This window comes from Pseudophryne corroboree, chromosome 4 (assembly GCF_028390025.1).
Source record: "Pseudophryne corroboree isolate aPseCor3 chromosome 4, aPseCor3.hap2, whole genome shotgun sequence".
Taxonomy (NCBI): Eukaryota; Metazoa; Chordata; class Amphibia; order Anura; family Myobatrachidae; genus Pseudophryne; species Pseudophryne corroboree.
Genome location: NC_086447.1, coordinates 932,860,873 through 932,881,063, shown reverse-complemented (window position 1 = coordinate 932,881,063; position 20,191 = coordinate 932,860,873).

The window sequence follows — 20,191 nt, the reverse complement described above, 5'->3', positions numbered from 1 at the left end:
TCCCCAGTATAGTGCCATTAATACTATATTTATCCTTTATGTCACCTGAAATAGTGACTCCTAGATCCCTTTCCTCCTCAGTAGTCCCCAGTATAGTGCCATTAATACTATATTTATCCTTTATGTCACCTGAAATAGTGACTCCTAGATCCCTTTCCTCCTCAGTAGTTCCAGTATAGTGACATTATACTATATTTATCCTTTATGTCACCTGAAATAGTGACTCCTAGATCCCTTTCCTCCTCAGTAGTTTCCAGTATAGTGCCATTAATACTATATTTATCCTTTATGTCACCTGAAATAGTGACTCCTAGATCCCTTTCCTCCTCAGTAGTTTCCAGTATAGAGCCATTAATACTATATTTATCCTTTATGTCCCCTGAAATAGTGACTCCTAGATCCCTTTCCTCCTCAGTAGTTCCCAGTATAGTGCCATTAATACTATATTTATCCTTTATGTCACCTGAGATAGTGACTCCTAGATCCCTTTCCTCCTCAGTAGTTTCCAGTATAGTGCCATAAATACTATATTTATCCTTTATGTCACCTGAAATAGTGACTCCTAGATCCCTTTCCTCCTCAGTAGTTTCCAGTATAGCGCCATTAATACTATATTTATCCTTTATGTCACCTGAGATAGTGACTCCTAGATCCCTTTCCTCCTCAGTAGATTCCAGTATAGTGCCATTAATACTATATTTATCCTTTATGTCACCTGAAATAGTGACTCCTAGATCCCTTTCCTCCTCAGTAGTTTCCAGTATAGTGTCATTAATACTATATTTATCCTTTATGTCACCTGAGATAGTGACTCCTAGATCCCTTTTCTCCTCAGTAGTTTCCAGTATAGTGCCATTAATACTATATTTATCCTTTATGTCACCTGAAATAGTGACTCCTAGATCCATTTCCTCCTCAGTAGTTCCAGTATAGTGACATTATACTATATTTATCCTTTATGTCACCTGAAATAGTGACTCCTAGATACCTTTCCTCCTCAGTAGTTTCCAGTATAGTGCCATTAATACTATATTTATCCTTTATGTCACCTGAAATAGTAACTCCTAGATGCCTTTCCTCCTCAGTAGTTTCCAGTATAGTGTCATTAATACTATATTTATCCTTTATGTCACCTGAGATAATGACTCCTAGATCCCTTTCCTCCTCAGTAGTTTCCAGTATAGTGACATTATACTATATTAATCCTTTATCTCACCTGAAATAGTGACTCCTAGATCCCTTTCCTCCTCAGTAGTTTCCAGTATAGTGCCATTAATACTATATTTATCCTTTATGTCACCTGAAATAGTGACTCCTAGATCCCTTTCCTCCTCAGTAGTTTCCAGTATAGTGCCATTATACTATATTTATCCTTTATGTCACCTGAGATAGTGACTCCTAGATCCCTTTCCTCCTCAGTAGTTTCCAGTATAGTGCCATTAATACTATATTTATCCTTTATGTCACCTGAAATAGTGACTCCTAGATCCCTTTCCTCCTCAGTAGTTTCCAGTATAGTGCCATTAATACTATATTTATACTTTATGTCACCTGAAATAGTGACTCCTAGATCCCTTTCCTCCTCAGTAGTACCCAGTATAGTGCCATTAATACTATATTTATCCTTTATGTCACCTGAAATAGTGACTCCTATATCCCTTTCCTCCTTAGTAGTACCCAGTATAGTGCCATTAATACTATATTTATCCTTTATGTCACCTGAGATAGTGACTCCTATATCCCTTTCCTCCTCAGTAGTACCCAGTATAGTGCCATTAATACTATATTTATCCGTTATGTCACATGAAATAGTGACTCATAGATTCCTTTCCTCCTCAGTAGTCCCCAGTATAGCGCCATTTAATACTATATTTATCCTTTATGTCACCTGAAATAGTGACTCCTAGATCCCTTTCCTCCTCAGTAGTTTCCAGTATAGTGCCATTAATACTATATTTATCCTTTATGTCACCTGAAATAGTGACTCCTAGATCCTTTTCCTCCTCAGTAGTGTCCAGTATAGTGCTATTAATACTATATTTATCCTTTATGTCACCTGAAATAGTGACTCCTAGATCCCTTTCCTCCTCGGTAGTTTCCAGTATAGTGCCATTAATAATATATTTATCCTTTATGTCACCTGAAATAGTGACTCCTAGATCCCTTTCCTCCTCAGTAGTTTCCAGTATAGTGCCATTAATACTATATTTATCCTTTATGTCACCTGAAATAGTGACTCCTAGATCCCTTTCCTCCTCAGTAGTTTCCAGTATAGTGTCATTAATACTGTATTTATCCTTTATGTCACCTGAAATAGTGATTACTAGATCCCTTTCCTCCTCAGTAGTTTCCAGTATAGTGCCATTAATACTATATTTATCCTTTATGTCACCTGAAATAGTGACTCCTAGATCCCTTTCCTCCTCAGTAGTGTCCAGTATAGTGCCATTAATACTATATTTATCCTTTATGTCACCTGAAATAGTGACTCCTAGATCCCTTTTCTCCTCAGTAGTGTCCAATATAGTGTCATTAATACTATATTTATCCTTTCTGTCACCTGAAATAGTGACTCCTAGATCCCTTTCCTCCTCGGTAGTTTCTAGTATATTGCCATTAATACTATATTTATCCTTTATGTCACCTGAAATAGTGACTCCTAGATCCCTTTCCTCCTCAGTAGTTTCCAGTATAGTGCCATTAATACTATATTTATCCTTTATGTCACCTGAAATAGTGTCTCCTAGATCCCTTTCCTCCTCAGTAGTTTCCAGTATAGTGCCAGTAATACTATATTTATCCTTTATGTCACCTGAAATAGTGACTCCTAGATCCCTTTCCTCCTCAGTAGTTTCCAGTATAGTGTCATTAATACTATATTTATCCTTTATGTCACCTGAAATAGTGACTCCTAGATCCCTTTCCTCCTCAGTAGTTTCCAGTATAGTGTCATTAATACTATATTTATCCTTTATGTCACAGAAATAGTGACTCCTAGATCCCTTTCCTCCTCAGTAGTGTCCAGTATAGTGTCATTAATACTATATTTATCCTTTATGTCACCTGAAATAGTGACTCCTAGATCCCTTTCCTCCTCAATAGTTACCAGTATAGTGCTATTAATACTATATTTATCCTTTATGTTACCTGAGATAGTGACTCCTAGATCCCTTTCCTCCTCAATAATTACCAGTATAGTGCTATTAATACTATATTTATCCTTTATGTCACCTGAAATAGTGACTCCTAGATCCCTTTCCTCCTCAGTAGTTTCCAGTATAGTGCCATTAATACTATATTTATCCTTTATGTCACCTGAAATAGTGACTCCTAGATCCCTTTCCTCCTCAGTAGTTTCCAGTATAGTGCCATTAATACTATATTTATCCTTTATGTCACCTGAAATAGTGACTCCTAGATCCCTTTCCTCCTCAGTAGTTTCCAGTATAGTGCCATTAATACTATATTTATCCTTTATGTCACCTGAAATAGTGACTCCTAGATCCCTTTCCTCCTCAGTAGTTTCCAGTATAGTGCCATTAATACTATATTTATCCTTTATGTCACCTGAAATAGTGACTCCTAGATCCCTTTCCTCCTCAGTAGTTTCCAGTATAGTGCTATTAATACTATATTTATCCTTTATGTCACCTGAGATAGTGACTCCTAGATCCCTTTCCTCCTCAATAGTTACCAGTATAGTGCTATTAATACTATATTTATCCTTTATGTCACCTGAAATAGTGACTCCTAGATCCCTTTCTTCCTCAGTAGTTCCCAGTATAGTGCCATTAATACTATATTTATTCTTTATGTCACCTGATATAGTGACTCCTAGATCCCTTTCCTCCTCAGTAGTTCCCAGTATAGTGCCATTAATACTATATTTATTCTTTATGTCACCTGAAATAGTGACTCCTAGATCCCTTTCCTCCTCAGTAGTTTCCAGTATAGTGCCATTAATACTATATTTATTCTTTATGTCACCTGAAATAGTGACTCCTAGATCCCTTTCCTCCTCAGTAGTTTCCAGTATAGTGCTATTAATACTATATTTATTCTTTATGTCACCTGAAATAGTGACTCCTAGATCCCTTTCCTCCTCAGTAGTTCCCAGTATAGTGCCATTAACACTATATTTATTCTTTATGTCACCTGATATAGTGACTCCTAGATCCCTTTCCTCCTCAGTAGTTCCCAGTATAGTGCCATTAATACTATATTTATTCTTTATGTCACCTGAAATAGTGACTCCTAGATCCCTTTCCTCCTCAGTAGTTTCCAGTATAGTGCTATTAATACTATATTTATTCTTTATGTCACCTGATATAGTGACTCCTAGATCCCTTTCCTCCTCAGTAGTTCCCAGTATAGTGCCATTAATACTATATTTATCCTTTATGTCACCTGATATAGTGACTCCTAGATCCCTTTCCTCCTCAGTAGTTCCCAGTATAGTGTCATTAATACTATATTTATCCTTTATGTCACCTGAGATAGTGACTCCTAGATCCCTTTCCTCCTCAGTAGTTTCCAGTATAGTGCCATTAATACTATATTTATCCTTTATGTCACCTGAAATAGTGACTCCTAGATCCCTTTCCTCCTCAGTAGTTTCCAGTATAGTGCCATTAATACTATATTTATCCTTTATGTCACCTGAAATAGTGACTCCTAGATCCCTTTCCTCCTCAGTAGTTTCCAGTATAGTGCTATTAATACTATATTTATCCTTTATGTCACCTGAGATAGTGACTCCTAGATCCCTTTCCTCCTCAATAGTTACCAGTATAGTGCTATTAATACTATATTTATCCTTTATGTCACCTGAAATAGTGACTCCTAGATCCCTTTCCTCCTCAGTAGTTCCCAGTATAGTGCCATTAATACTATATTTATTCTTTATGTCACCTGATATAGTGACTCCTAGATCCCTTTCCTCCTCAGTAGTTCCCAGTATAGTGCCATTAATACTATATTTATTCTTTATGTCACCTGAAATAGTGACTCCTAGATCCCTTTCCTCCTCAGTAGTTTCCAGTATAGTGCCATTAATACTATATTTATTCTTTATGTCACCTGAAATAGTGACTCCTAGATCCCTTTCCTCCTCAGTAGTTTCCAGTATAGTGCTATTAATACTATATTTATTCTTTATGTCACCTGAAATAGTGACTCCTAGATCCCTTTCCTCCTCAGTAGTTCCCAGTATAGTGCCATTAACACTATATTTATTCTTTATGTCACCTGATATAGTGACTCCTAGATCCCTTTCCTCCTCAGTAGTTCCCAGTATAGTGCCATTAATACTATATTTATTCTTTATGTCACCTGAAATAGTGACTCCTAGATCCCTTTCCTCCTCAGTAGTTTCCAGTATAGTGCTATTAATACTATATTTATTCTTTATGTCACCTGATATAGTGACTCCTAGATCCCTTTCCTCCTCAGTAGTTCCCAGTATAGTGCCATTAATACTATATTTATCCTTTATGTCACCTGATATAGTGACTCCTAGATCCCTTTCCTCCTCAGTAGTTCCCAGTATAGTGTCATTAATACTATATTTATCCTTTATGTCACCTGAGATAGTGACTCCTAGATCCCTTTCCTCCTCAGTAGTTTCCAGTATAGTGCCATTAATACTATATTTATCCTTTATGTCACCTGAGATAGTGACTCCTAGATCCCTTTCCTCCTCAGTAGTTCCCAGTATAGTGTCATTAATACTATATTTATCCTTTATGTCACATGAGATAGTGACTCCTAGATCCCTTTCCTCCTCAGTAGTTTCCAGTATAGTGCCATTAATACTATATTTATCCTTTATGTCACCTGAGATAGTGACTCCTAGATCCCTTTCCTCCTCAGTAGTTTCCAGTATAGTGCCATTAATACTATATTTATCCTTTATGTCACCTGAGATAGTGACTCCTAGATCCCTTTCCTCCTCAGTAGTTCCCAGTATAGTGCCATTAATACTATATTTATCCTTTATGTCACCTGAAATAGTGACTCCTAGATCCCTTTCCTCCTCAGTAGTTCCCAGTATAGAGCCATTAATACTATATTTATCATTTATGTCACCTGAAATAGTGATTCCTAGATCCCTTTCCTCCTCAGTAGTTCCAGTATAGTGCCATTAATACTATATTTATTCTTTATGTCACCTGAGATAGTGACTCCTAGATCCCTTTCCTCATCAGTAGTTCCCAGTATAGTGCCATTAATACTATATTTATCCTTTATGTCACCTGAAATAGTGACTCCTAGATCCCTTTCCTCCTCAGTAGTTCCAGTATAGTGCCATTAATACTATATTTATTCTTTATGTCACCTGAGATAGTGACTCCTAGATCCCTTTCCTCATCAGTAGTTCCCAGTATAGTGTCATTAATACTATATTTATCCTTTATATCACCTGAAATAGTGACTCCTAGATCCCTTTCCTCCTCAGTAGTTTCCAGTATAGTGACATTATACTATATTAATCCTTTATGTCACCTGAAATAGTGACTCCTAGATCCCTTTCCTCCTCAGTAGTTTCCAGTATAGTGCCATTAGTACTATATTTATCCTTTATGTCACCTGAAATAGTGACTCCTAGATCCCTTTCCTCCTCAGTAGTTTCCAGTATAGTGCCATTATACTATATTTATCCTTTATTTCACCTGAGATAGTGACTCCTAGATCCCTTTCCTCCTCAGTAGTTTCCAGTATAGTGCCATTAATACTATATTTATCCTTTATGTCACCTGAAATAGTGACTCCTAGATCCCTTTCCTCCTCAGTAGTTCCAGTATAGTGACATTATACTATATTTATCCTTTATGTCACCTGAAATAGTGACTCCTAGATACCTTTCCTCCTCAGTAGTTTCCAGTATAGTGCCATTAATACTATATTTATCCTTTATGTCACCTGAAATAGTAACTCCTAGATGCCTTTCCTCCTCAGTAGTTTCCAGTATAGTGTCATTAATACTATATTTATCCTTTATGTCACCTGAGATAATGACTCCTAGATCCCTTTCCTCCTCAGTAGTTTCCAGTATAGTGACATTATACTATATTAATCCTTTATGTCACCTGAAATAGTGACTCCTAGATCCCTTTCCTCCTAAGTAGTTTCCAGTATAGTGCCATTAATACTATATTTATCCTTTATGTCACCTGAAATAGTGACTCCTAGATCCCTTTCCTCCTCAGTAGTTTCCAGTATAGTGCCATTATACTATATTTATCCTTTATGTCACCTGAGATAGTGACTCCTAGATCCCTTTCCTCCTCAGTAGTTTCCAGTATAGTGCCATTAATACTATATTTATCCTTTATGTCACCTGAAATAGTGACTCCTAGATCCCTTTCCTCCTCAGTAGTTTCCAGTATAGTGCCATTAATACTATATTTATACTTTATGTCACCTGAAATAGTGACTCCTAGATCCCTTTCCTCCTCAGTAGTACCCAGTATAGTGCCATTAATACTATATTTATCCTTTATGTCACCTGAAATAGTGACTCCTATATCCCTTTCCTCCTTAGTAGTACCCAGTATAGTGCCATTAATACTATATTTATCCTTTATGTCACCTGAGATAGTGACTCCTATATCCCTTTCCTCCTCAGTAGTACCCAGTATAGTGCCATTAATACTATATTTATCCGTTATGTCACATGAAATAGTGACTCATAGATTCCTTTCCTCCTCAGTAGTCCCCAGTATAGCGCCATTTAATACTATATTTATCCTTTATGTCACCTGAAATAGTGACTCCTAGATCCCTTTCCTCCTCAGTAGTTTCCAGTATAGTGCCATTAATACTATATTTATCCTTTATGTCACCTGAAATAGTGACTCCTAGATCCTTTTCCTCCTCAGTAGTGTCCAGTATAGTGCTATTAATACTATATTTATCCTTTATGTCACCTGAAATAGTGACTCCTAGATCCCTTTCCTCCTCGGTAGTTTCCAGTATAGTGCCATTAATAATATATTTATCCTTTATGTCACCTGAAATAGTGACTCCTAGATCCCTTTCCTCCTCAGTAGTTTCCAGTATAGTGCCATTAATACTATATTTATCCTTTATGTCACCTGAAATAGTGACTCCTAGATCCCTTTCCTCCTCAGTAGTTTCCAGTATAGTGTCATTAATACTATATTTATCCTTTATGTCACCTGAAATAGTGATTACTAGATCCCTTTCCTCCTCAGTAGTTTCCAGTATAGTGCCATTAATACTATATTTATCCTTTATGTCACCTGAAATAGTGACTCCTAGATCCCTTTCCTCCTCAGTAGTGTCCAGTATAGTGCCATTAATACTATATTTATCCTTTATGTCACCTGAAATAGTGACTCCTAGATCCCTTTTCTCCTCAGTAGTGTCCAATATAGTGTCATTAATACTATATTTATCCTTTCTGTCACCTGAAATAGTGACTCCTAGATCCCTTTCCTCCTCGGTAGTTTCCAGTATATTGCCATTAATACTATATTTATCCTTTATGTCACCTGAAATAGTGACTCCTAGATCCCTTTCCTCCTCAGTAGTTTCCAGTATAGTGCCATTAATACTATATTTATCCTTTATGTCACCTGAAATAGTGTCTCCTAGATCCCTTTCCTCCTCAGTAGTTTCCAGTATAGTGCCAGTAATACTATATTTATCCTTTATGTCACCTGAAATAGTGACTCCTAGATCCCTTTCCTCCTCAGTAGTTTCCAGTATAGTGTCATTAATACTATATTTATCCTTTATGTCACCTGAAATAGTGACTCCTAGATCCCTTTCCTCCTCAGTAGTTTCCAGTATAGTGTCATTAATACTATATTTATCCTTTATGTCACCAGAAATAGTGACTCCTAGATCCCTTTCCTCCTCAGTAGTGTCCAGTATAGTGTCATTAATACTATATTTATCCTTTATGTCACCTGAAATAGTGACTCCTAGATCCCTTTCCTCCTCAATAGTTACCAGTATAGTGCTATTAATACTATATTTATCCTTTATGTCACCTGAGATAGTGACTCCTAGATCCCTTTCCTCCTCAATAATTACCAGTATAGTGCTATTAATACTATATTTATCCTTTATGTCACCTGAAATAGTGACTCCTAGATCCCTTTCCTCCTCAGTAGTTCCCAGTATAGTGCTATTAATACTATATTTATCCTTTATGTCACCTGAAATAGTGACTCCTAGATCCCTTTCCTCCTCAGTAGTTTCCAGTATAGTGCCATTAATACTATATTTATCCTTTATGTCACCTGAAATAGTGACTCCTAGATCCCTTTCCTCCTCAGTAGTTTCCAGTATAGTGCCATTAATACTATATTTATCCTTTATGTCACCTGAAATAGTGACTCCTAGATCCCTTTCCTCCTCAGTAGTTTCCAGTATAGTGCCATTAATACTATATTTATCCTTTATGTCACCTGAAATAGTGACTCCTAGATCCCTTTCCTCCTCAGTAGTTTCCAGTATAGTGCCATTAATACTATATTTATCCTTTATGTCACCTGAAATAGTGACTCCTAGATCCCTTTCCTCCTCAGTAGTTTCCAGTATAGTGCTATTAATACTATATTTATCCTTTATGTCACCTGAGATAGTGACTCCTAGATCCCTTTCCTCCTCAATAGTTACCAGTATAGTGCTATTAATACTATATTTATCCTTTATGTCACCTGAAATAGTGACTCCTAGATCCCTTTCCTCCTCAGTAGTTCCCAGTATAGTGCCATTAATACTATATTTATTCTTTATGTCACCTGATATAGTGACTCCTAGATCCCTTTCCTCCTCAGTAGTTCCCAGTATAGTGCCATTAATACTATATTTATTCTTTATGTCACCTGAAATAGTGACTCCTAGATCCCTTTCCTCCTCAGTAGTTTCCAGTATAGTGCCATTAATACTATATTTATTCTTTATGTCACCTGAAATAGTGACTCCTAGATCCCTTTCCTCCTCAGTAGTTTCCAGTATAGTGTCATTAATACTATATTTATCCTTTATGTCACCTGAAATAGTGACTCCTAGATCCCTTTCCTCCTCAGTAGTTTCCAGTATAGTGTCATTAATACTATATTTATCCTTTATGTCACCAGAAATAGTGACTCCTAGATCCCTTTCCTCCTCAGTAGTGTCCAGTTTAGTGTCATTAATACTATATTTATCCTTTATGTCACCTGAAATAGTGACTCCTAGATCCCTTTCCTCCTCAATAGTTACCAGTATAGTGCTATTAATACTATATTTATCCTTTATGTTACCTGAGATAGTGACTCCTAGATCCCTTTCCTCCTCAATAATTACCAGTATAGTGCTATTAATACTATATTTATCCTTTATGTCACCTGAAATAGTGACTCCTAGATCCCTTTCCTCCTCAGTAGTTCCCAGTATAGTGCTATTAATACTATATTTATCCTTTATGTCACCTGAAATAGTGACTCCTAGATCCCTTTCCTCCTCAGTAGTTTCCAGTATAGTGCCATTAATACTATATTTATCCTTTATGTCACCTGAAATAGTGACTCCTAGATCCCTTTCCTCCTCAGTAGTTTCCAGTATAGTGCCATTAATACTATATTTATCCTTTATGTCACCTGAAATAGTGACTCCTAGATCCCTTTCCTCCTCAGTAGTTTCCAGTATAGTGCCATTAATACTATATTTATCCTTTATGTCACCTGAAATAGTGACTCCTAGATCCCTTTCCTCCTCAGTAGTTTCCAGTATAGTGCCATTAATACTATATTTATCCTTTATGTCACCTGAAATAGTGACTCCTAGATCCCTTTCCTCCTCAGTAGTTTCCAGTATAGTGCTATTAATACTATATTTATCCTTAATGTCACCTGAGATAGTGACTCCTAGATCCCTTTCCTCCTCAATAGTTACCAGTATAGTGCTATTAATACTATATTTATCCTTTATGTCACCTGAAATAGTGACTCCTAGATCCCTTTCCTCCTCAGTAGTTCCCAGTATAGTGCCATTAATACTATATTTATTCTTTATGTCACCTGATATAGTGACTCCTAGATCCCTTTCCTCCTCAGTAGTTCCCAGTATAGTGCCATTAATACTATATTTATTCTTTATGTCACCTGAAATAGTGACTCCTAGATCCCTTTCCTCCTCAGTAGTTTCCAGTATAGTGCCATTAATACTATATTTATTCTTTATGTCACCTGAAATAGTGACTCCTAGATCCCTTTCCTCCTCAGTAGTTTCCAGTATAGTGCTATTAATACTATATTTATTCTTTATGTCACCTGAAATAGTGACTCCTAGATCCCTTTCCTCCTCAGTAGTTCCCAGTATAGTGCCATTAACACTATATTTATTCTTTATGTCACCTGATATAGTGACTCCTAGATCCCTTTCCTCCTCAGTAGTTCCCAGTATAGTGCCATTAATACTATATTTATTCTTTATGTCACCTGAAATAGTGACTCCTAGATCCCTTTCCTCCTCAGTAGTTTCCAGTATAGTGCTATTAATACTATATTTATTCTTTATGTCACCTGATATAGTGACTCCTAGATCCCTTTCCTCCTCAGTAGTTCCCAGTATAGTGCCATTAATACTATATTTATCCTTTATGTCACCTGATATAGTGACTCCTAGATCCCTTTCCTCCTCAGTAGTTCCCAGTATAGTGTCATTAATACTATATTTATCCTTTATGTCACCTGAGATAGTGACTCCTAGATCCCTTTCCTCCTCAGTAGTTTCCAGTATAGTGCCATTAATACTATATTTATCCTTTATGTCACCTGAAATAGTGACTCCTAGATCCCTTTCCTCCTCAGTAGTTTCCAGTATAGTGCCATTAATACTATATTTATCCTTTATGTCACCTGAAATAGTGACTCCTAGATCCCTTTCCTCCTCAGTAGTTTCCAGTATAGTGCTATTAATACTATATTTATTCTTTATGTCACCTGAAATAGTGACTCCTAGATCCCTTTCCTCCTCAGTAGTTCCCAGTATAGTGCCATTAACACTATATTTATTCTTTATGTCACCTGATATAGTGACTCCTAGATCCCTTTCCTCCTCAGTAGTTCCCAGTATAGTGCCATTAATACTATATTTATTCTTTATGTCACCTGAAATAGTGACTCCTAGATCCCTTTCCTCCTCAGTAGTTTCCAGTATAGTGCTATTAATACTATATTTATTCTTTATGTCACCTGATATAGTGACTCCTAGATCCCTTTCCTCCTCAGTAGTTCCCAGTATAGTGCCATTAATACTATATTTATCCTTTATGTCACCTGATATAGTGACTCCTAGATCCCTTTCCTCCTCAGTAGTTCCCAGTATAGTGTCATTAATACTATATTTATCCTTTATGTCACCTGAGATAGTGACTCCTAGATCCCTTTCCTCCTCAGTAGTTTCCAGTATAGTGCCATTAATACTATATTTATCCTTTATGTCACCTGAGATAGTGACTCCTAGATCCCTTTCCTCCTCAGTAGTTCCCAGTATAGTGTCATTAATACTATATTTATCCTTTATGTCACATGAGATAGTGACTCCTAGATCCCTTTCCTCCTCAGTAGTTTCCAGTATAGTGCCATTAATACTATATTTATCCTTTATGTCACCTGAGATAGTGACTCCTAGATCCCTTTCCTCCTCAGTAGTTTCCAGTATAGTGCCATTAATACTATATTTATCCTTTATGTCACCTGAGATAGTGACTCCTAGATCCCTTTCCTCCTCAGTAGTTCCCAGTATAGTGCCATTAATACTATATTTATCCTTTATGTCACCTGAAATAGTGACTCCTAGATCCCTTTCCTCCTCAGTAGTTCCCAGTATAGAGCCATTAATACTATATTTATCATTTATGTCACCTGAAATAGTGATTCCTAGATCCCTTTCCTCCTCAGTAGTTCCAGTATAGTGCCATTAATACTATATTTATTCTTTATGTCACCTGAGATAGTGACTCCTAGATCCCTTTCCTCATCAGTAGTTCCCAGTATAGTGCCATTAATACTATATTTATCCTTTATGTCACCTGAAATAGTGACTCCTAGATCCCTTTCCTCCTCAGTAGTTCCAGTATAGTGCCATTAATACTATATTTATTCTTTATGTCACCTGAGATAGTGACTCCTAGATCCCTTTCCTCATCAGTAGTTCCCAGTATAGTGTCATTAATACTATATTTATCCTTTATATCACCTGAAATAGTGACTCCTAGATCCCTTTCCTCCTCAGTAGTTTCCAGTATAATGACATTATACTATATTAATCCTTTATGTCACCTGAAATAGTGACTCCTAGATCCCTTTCCTCCTCAGTAGTTTCCAGTATAGTGCCATTAGTACTATATTTATCCTTTATGTCACCTGAAATAGTGACTCCTAGATCCCTTTCCTCCTCAGTAGTTTCCAGTATAGTGCCATTATACTATATTTATCCTTTATTTCACCTGAGATAGTGACTCCTAGATCCCTTTCCTCCTCAGTAGTTTCCAGTATAGTGCCATTAATACTATATTTATCCTTTATGTCACCTGAAATAGTGACTCCTAGATCCCTTTCCTCCTCAGTAGTTCCAGTATAGTGACATTATACTATATTTATCCTTTATGTCACCTGAAATAGTGACTCCTAGATACCTTTCCTCCTCAGTAGTTTCCAGTATAGTGCCATTAATACTATATTTATCCTTTATGTCACCTGAAATAGTAACTCCTAGATGCCTTTCCTCCTCAGTAGTTTCCAGTATAGTGTCATTAATACTATATTTATCCTTTATGTCACCTGAGATAATGACTCCTAGATCCCTTTCCTCCTCAGTAGTTTCCAGTATAGTGACATTATACTATATTAATCCTTTATGTCACCTGAAATAGTGACTCCTAGATCCCTTTCCTCCTCAGTAGTTTCCAGTATAGTGCCATTAATACTATATTTATCCTTTATGTCACCTGAAATAGTGACTCCTAGATCCCTTTCCTCCTCAGTAGTTTCCAGTATAGTGCCATTATACTATATTTATCCTTTATGTCACCTGAGATAGTGACTCCTAGATCCCTTTCCTCCTCAGTAGTTTCCAGTATAGTGCCATTAATACTATATTTATCCTTTATGTCACCTGAAATAGTGACTCCTAGATCCCTTTCCTCCTCAGTAGTTTCCAGTATAGTGCCATTAATACTATATTTATACTTTATGTCACCTGAAATAGTGACTCCTAGATCCCTTTCCTCCTCAGTAGTACCCAGTATAGTGCCATTAATACTATATTTATCCTTTATGTCACCTGAAATAGTGACTCCTATATCCCTTTCCTCCTTAGTAGTACCCAGTATAGTGCCATTAATACTATATTTATCCTTTATGTCACCTGAGATAGTGACTCCTATATCCCTTTCCTCCTCAGTAGTACCCAGTATAGTGCCATTAATACTATATTTATCCGTTATGTCACATGAAATAGTGACTCATAGATTCCTTTCCTCCTCAGTAGTCCCCAGTATAGCGCCATTTAATACTATATTTATCCTTTATGTCACCTGAAATAGTGACTCCTAGATCCCTTTCCTCCTCAGTAGTTTCCAGTATAGTGCCATTAATACTATATTTATCCTTTATGTCACCTGAAATAGTGACTCCTAGATCCTTTTCCTCCTCAGTAGTGTCCAGTATAGTGCTATTAATACTATATTTATCCTTTATGTCACCTGAAATAGTGACTCCTAGATCCCTTTCCTCCTCGGTAGTTTCCAGTATAGTGCCATTAATAATATATTTATCCTTTATGTCACCTGAAATAGTGATTACTAGATCCCTTTCCTCCTTAGTAGTTTCCAGTATAGTGCCATTAATACTATATTTATCCTTTATGTCACCTGAAATAGTGACTCCTAGATCCCTTTCCTCCTCAGTAGTGTCCAGTATAGTGCCATTAATACTATATTTATCCTTTATGTCACCTGAAATAGTGACTCCTAGATCCCTTTTCTCCTCAGTAGTGTCCAATATAGTGTCATTAATACTATATTTATCCTTTCTGTCACCTGAAATAGTGACTCCTAGATCCCTTTCCTCCTCGTTAGTTTCCAGTATATTGCCATTAATACTATATTTATCCTTTATGTCACCTGAAATAGTGACTCCTAGATCCCTTTCCTCCTCAGTAGTTTCCAGTATAGTGCCATTAATACTATATTTATCCTTTATGTCACCTGAAATAGTGTCTCCTAGATCCCTTTCCTCCTCAGTAGTTTCCAGTATAGTGCCAGTAATACTATATTTATCCTTTATGTCACCTGAAATAGTGACTCCTAGATCCCTTTCCTCCTCAGTAGTTTCCAGTATAGTGTCATTAATACTATATTTATCCTTTATGTCACCTGAAATAGTGACTCCTAGATCCCTTTCCTCCTCAGTAGTTTCCAGTATAGTGTCATTAATACTATATTTATCCTTTATGTCACCAGAAATAGTGACTCCTAGATCCCTTTCCTCCTCAGTAGTGTCCAGTATAGTGTCATTAATACTATATTTATCCTTTATGTCACCTGAAATAGTGACTCCTAGATCCCTTTCCTCCTCAATAGTTACCAGTATAGTGCTATTAATACTATATTTATCCTTTATGTCACCTGAGATAGTGACTCCTAGATCCCTTTCCTCCTCAATAATTACCAGTATAGTGCTATTAATACTATATTTATCCTTTATGTCACCTGAAATAGTGACTCCTAGATCCCTTTCCTCCTCAGTAGTTCCCAGTATAGTGCTATTAATACTATATTTATCCTTTATGTCACCTGAAATAGTGACTCCTAGATCCCTTTCCTCCTCAGTAGTTTCCAGTATAGTGCCATTAATACTATATTTATCCTTTATGTCACCTGAAATAGTGACTCCTAGATCCCTTTCCTCCTCAGTAGTTTCCAGTATAGTGCCATTAATACTATATTTATCCTTTATGTCACCTGAAATAGTGACTCCTAGATCCCTTTCCTCCTCAGTAGTTTCCAGTATAGTGCCATTAATACTATATTTATCCTTTATGTCACCTGAAATAGTGACTCCTAGATCCCTTTCCTCCTCAGTAGTTTCCAGTATAGTGCCATTAATACTATATTTATCCTTTATGTCACCTGAAATAGTGACTCCTAGATCCCTTTCCTCCTCAGTAGTTTCCAGTATAGTGCTATTAATACTATATTTATCCTTTATGTCACCTGAGATAGTGACTCCTAGATCCCTTTCCTCCTCAATAGTTACCAGTATAGTGCTATTAATACTATATTTATCCTTTATGTCACCTGAAATAGTGACTCCTAGATCCCTTTCCTCCTCAGTAGTTCCCAGTATAGTGCCATTAATACTATATTTATTCTTTATGTCACCTGATATAGTGACTCCTAGATCCCTTTCCTCCTCAGTAGTTCCCAGTATAGTGCCATTAATACTATATTTATTCTTTATGTCACCTGAAATAGTGACTCCTAGATCCCTTTCCTCCTCAGTAGTTTCCAGTATAGTGCCATTAATACTATATTTATTCTTTATGTCACCTGAAATAGTGACTCCTAGATCCCTTTCCTCCTCAGTAGTTTCCAGTATAGTGCTATTAATACTATATTTATTCTTTATGTCACCTGAAATAGTGACTCCTAGATCCCTTTCCTCCTCAGTAGTTCCCAGTATAGTGCCATTAACACTATATTTATTCTTTATGTCACCTGATATAGTGACTCCTAGATCCCTTTCCTCCTCAGTAGTTCCCAGTATAGTGCCATTAATACTATATTTATTCTTTATGTCACCTGAAATAGTGACTCCTAGATCCCTTTCCTCCTCAGTAGTTTCCAGTATAGTGCTATTAATACTATATTTATTCTTTATGTCACCTGATATAGTGACTCCTAGATCCCTTTCCTCCTCAGTAGTTCCCAGTATAGTGCCATTAATACTATATTTATCCTTTATGTCACCTGATATAGTGACTCCTAGATCCCTTTCCTCCTCAGTAGTTCCCAGTATAGTGTCATTAATACTATATTTATCCTTTATGTCACCTGAGATAGTGACTCCTAGATCCCTTTCCTCCTCAGTAGTTTCCAGTATAGTGCCATTAATACTATATTTATCCTTTATGTCACCTGAAATAGTGACTCCTAGATCCCTTTCCTCCTCAGTAGTTTCCAGTATAGTGCCATTAATACTATATTTATCCTTTATGTCACCTGAAATAGTGACTCCTAGATCCCTTTCCTCCTCAGTAGTTTCCAGTATAGTGCCATTAATACTATATTTATCCTTTATGTCACCTGAGATAGTGACTCCTAGATCCCTTTCCTCCTCAGTAGTCCCCAGTATAGTGCCATTAATACTATATTTATCCTTTATGTCACCTGAAATAGTGACTCCTAGATCCCTTTCCTCCTCAGTAGTCCCCAGTATAGTGCCATTAATACTATATTTATCCTTTATGTCACCTGAAATAGTGACTCCTAGATCCCTTTCCTCCTCAGTAGTTTCCAGTATAGTGCCATTAATACTATATTTATCCTTTATGTCACCTGAAATAGTGACTCCTAGATCCCTTTCCTCCTCAGTAGTTTCCAGTATAGTGCCATTAATACTATATTTATCCTTTATGTCACCTGAGATAGTGACTCCTAGATCCCTTTCCTCCTCAGTAGTTTCCAGTATAGTGCCATTAATACTATATTTATCCTTTATGTCACCTGAAATAGTGACTCCTAGATCCCTTTCCTCCTCAGTAGTTTCCAGTATAGTGCCATTAATACTATATTTATCCTTTATGTCACCTGAAATAGTGACTCCTAGATCCCTTTCCTCCTCAGCAGTTTCCAGTATAGTGCCATTAATACTATATTTATCCTTTATGTCACCTGAAATAGTGACTCCTAGATCCCTTTCCTCCTCAGTAGTTTCCAGTATAGTGTCATTAATACTATATTTATCCTTTATGTCACCTGTAATAGTGACTCCTAGATCCCTTTCCTCCTCAGAAGTTTCCAGTATAGTGCCATTAATACTATATTTATCCTTTATGTCACCTGAAATAGTGACTCCTAGATCCCTTTCCTCCTCAGTAGTTTCCAGTATAGTGACATTATACTATATTTATCCTTTATGTCACCTGAAATAGTGACTCCTAGATCCCTTTCCTCCTCAGTAGTTTCCAGTATAGTGCCATTAATACTATATTTATCCTTTATGTCACCTGAAATAGTGACTCCTAGATCCCTTTCCTCCTCAGTAGTTTCCAGTATAGTGTCATTAATACTATATTTATCCTTTATGTCACCTGAGATAATGACTCCTAGATCCCTTTCCTCCTCAGTAGTTTCCAGTATAGTGACATTATACTATATTTATCCTTTATGTCACCTGAAATAGTGACTCCTAGATCCCTTTCCTCCTCAATAGTTTCCAGTATAGTGCCATTAATACTATATTTATCCTTTATGTCACCTGAAATAGTGACTCCTAGATCCCTTTCCTCCTCAGTAGTTTCCAGTATAGTGTCATTAATACTATATTTATCCTTTATGTCACCTGAGATAGTGACTCCTAGATCCCTTTCCTCCTCAGTAGATTCCAGTATAGTGCCATTAATACTATAATTATCCTTTATGTCACCTGAAATAGTGACTCCTAGATCCCTTTCCTCCTCAGTAGTTTCCAGTATAGAGCCATTAATACTATATTTATCCTTTATGTCCCCTGAAATAGTGACTCCTAGATCCCTTTCCTCCTCAGTAGTTCCCAGTATAGTGCCATTAATACTATATTTATCCTTTATGTCACCTGAGATAGTGACTCCTAGATCCCTTTCCTCCTCAGTAGTTTCCAGTATAGTGCCATAAATACTATATTTATCCTTTATGTCACCTGAAATAGTGACTCCTAGACCCCTTTCCTCCTCAGTAGTTTCCAGTATAGCGCCATTAATACTATATTTATCCTTTATGTCACCTGAGATAGTGACTCCTAGATCCCTTTCCTCCTCAGTAGATTCCAGTATAGTGCCATTAATACTATATTTATCCTTTATGTCACCTGAAATAGTGACTCCTAGATCCCTTTCCTCCTCAGTAGTTTCCAGTATAGTGTCATTAATACTATATTTATCCTTTATGTCACCTGAGATAGTGACTCCTAGATCCCTTTTCTCCTCAGTAGTTTCCAGTATAGTGTCATTAATACTATATTTATCCTTTATGTCACCTGAGATAGTGACTCCTAGATCCCTTTTCTCCTCAGTAGTTTCCAGTATAGTGCCATTAATACTATATTTATCCTTTATGTCACCTGAAATAGTGACTCCTAGATCCCTTTCCTCCTCAGTAGTTTCCAGTATAGAGCCATTAATACTATATTTATCATTTATGTCCCCTGAAATAGTGACTCCTAGATCCCTTTCCTCCTCAGTAGTTCCCAGTATAGTGCCATTAATACTATATTTATCCTTTATGTCACCTGAGATAGTGACTCCTAGATCCCTTTCCTCCTCAGTAGTTTCCAGTATAGTGCCATAAATACTATATTTATCCTTTATGTCACCTGAAATAGTGACTCCTAGATCCCTTTCCTCCTCAGTAGTTTCCAGTATAGCGCCATTAATACTATATTTATCCTTTATGTCACCTGAGATAGTGACTCCTAGATCCCTTTCCTCCTCAGTAGATTCCAGTATAGTGCCATTAATACTATATTTATCCTTTATGTCACCTGAAATAGTGACTCCTAGATCCCTTTCCTCCTCAGTAGTTTCCAGTATAGTGTCATTAATACTGTATTTATCCTTTATGTCACCTGAGATAGTGACTCCTAGATCCCTTTTCTCCTCAGTAGTTTCCAGTATAGTGCCATTAATACTATATTTATCCTTTATGTCACCTGAAATAGTGACTCCTAGATCCATTTCCTCCTCAGTAGTTCCAGTATAGTGACATTATACTATACTTATCCTTTATGTCACCTGAAATAGTGACTCCTAGATACATTTCCTCCTCAGTAGTTTCCAGTATAGTGCCATTAATACTATATTTATCCTTTATGTCACCTGAAATAGTAACTCCTAGATGCCTTTCCTCCTCAGTAGTTTCTAGTATAGTGTCATTAATACTATATTTATCCTTTATGTCACCTGAGATAAT